This window comes from Dioscorea cayenensis, chromosome 3, assembly GCF_009730915.1.
Source record: "Dioscorea cayenensis subsp. rotundata cultivar TDr96_F1 chromosome 3, TDr96_F1_v2_PseudoChromosome.rev07_lg8_w22 25.fasta, whole genome shotgun sequence".
Lineage (NCBI taxonomy): Eukaryota > Viridiplantae > Streptophyta > Magnoliopsida > Dioscoreales > Dioscoreaceae > Dioscorea > Dioscorea cayenensis.
This window is the reverse complement of record NC_052473.1, coordinates 13,821,145-13,822,628: the sequence shown is the minus strand read 5'-3', so window position 1 is coordinate 13,822,628 and position 1,484 is coordinate 13,821,145. Positions and strand designations below refer to the sequence as shown.

At 42.5% G+C, this 1,484-nt stretch overlaps 1 non-coding gene across 1 annotated transcript; it reads left to right on the top strand.

Annotated features, from left to right (window-relative positions):
- The first annotated feature begins 252 nt into the window (after window positions 1-252).
- LOC120257822 lies at window positions 253-359 on the top strand. Its single transcript, XR_005535906.1, has one exon. It is a non-coding gene; the product is annotated as a small nucleolar RNA R71 (small nucleolar RNA).
- Window positions 360-1,484: the final 1,125 nt, after the last annotated feature.

The window sequence follows — 1,484 nt, the reverse complement described above, 5'->3', positions numbered from 1 at the left end:
GAGATCTAGCTTCTTACTCAGACTCTCTAGTTGCGCCGCCAATGAGGTTACCGCATCAATTTCATGGATACCGGCCACCTTTTTCTTCTCTCTAGCGTCCATTGGTAACTATTTAAACCCATTTCCTCAATTAATTAACGAGCCTCATCGGGGGCTTTGCTACATAAGGTACCTCCTGTTGCCGCATCCAAGAGTTGCCTTGTGCTCGGGTTCAAACCATTGTAGAAGGTTTGAACAATCATCCACTCCGGGAATCTGTGTTGCGGGCACTTTCTCAGGAGCTCCTTGAACCTTTCCCATGTCTCGAATAGAGACTCCAATTCAAACTGAACAAAGGACGATATCTCATTGCTAAGCTTTGTTGATTTTCCGGGAGGGAAATAACGGCCTAGAAAAGCTTCTACCATCTCCTCCCATGTAGTGATTGATGCTCTAGGTAATGAGTGTAGCCATTGCTTTACTTTCCCCTTCAAGGAAAATGGGAAGGCTCTCAATTTGATGGCATTATCCGTAACCCCATTTATCTTCAGCATATCGCACACCTTGAGAAAGCTCTCTATGTGACTGTTTGGATCCTCATCGGCCAAACCGTTGAATTGTGTGGACTACTGCAACATATGGATGAATGCCGGCTTTAGCTCGAAGTTCTAAGTTGTAATCGGGGGACGCACAATACTCGATTGTGTCCCCAACACTGAAGGTCTGGCATAATCAGATAGTGTTCACTGTTGCTCATTCTGTTCTGCCATGTTTTCAGATTCCTCTCCTTCTAAATCAGCTGAATTATGTTGTTCTTGCACAGGTTCTTTCCCTTTTCTTGTAAGTGTACGTTCAAGCTCAGGGTCTCCTTCAATCAATATTGATGGATTCCCTCGGGTCATAACTTGGAGCTGCACCAAAAAGAAAGAAAAAGAAAATCAGAACGATGATCGAATAAGAAGATATGAAATAGAATGTGTGGTGAAATAACTAAGAAAACAAAGTGCAAAGTATCTCTAAACGCCTATTCCCCGGCGTATATCCCGCAAGTGCATGGGTTTGTCGAAGTAATAATCCCGGGTGAGCCGGTATCGAATCCACAGGGAGTAGGGAATAAAAATACTTAATTCGATTCTTAGCTATGTGAAAGATCAATGAAAATGAGTGTGACAATGATTCAATTCTCAACAGTAAAAGCAACAACTAAGAGAGCAAAAGTAAAGAAGGGGTAAGGCATTCGATAAAGAGGGGGTACCCGGATAATGCTCCGCCTAGGATAATTGTTTCAAGTGCAAGAACCCTCTATTATGCTTCTTAATCAATGCAATGGTGAGTCATGGAAATCCTTAATTACATAGTCCCAAATCTAAGGTAAACTATGCCTAACTCTATACATGTCCCGGAGGAGAAATCGAACAATCTCAACACCTCGGACTCGCATAGAATTGCAATGAGCTCTAGGGATTCCAAGTGATAAATCTCTTCCTTATTATAGACCTAACCCT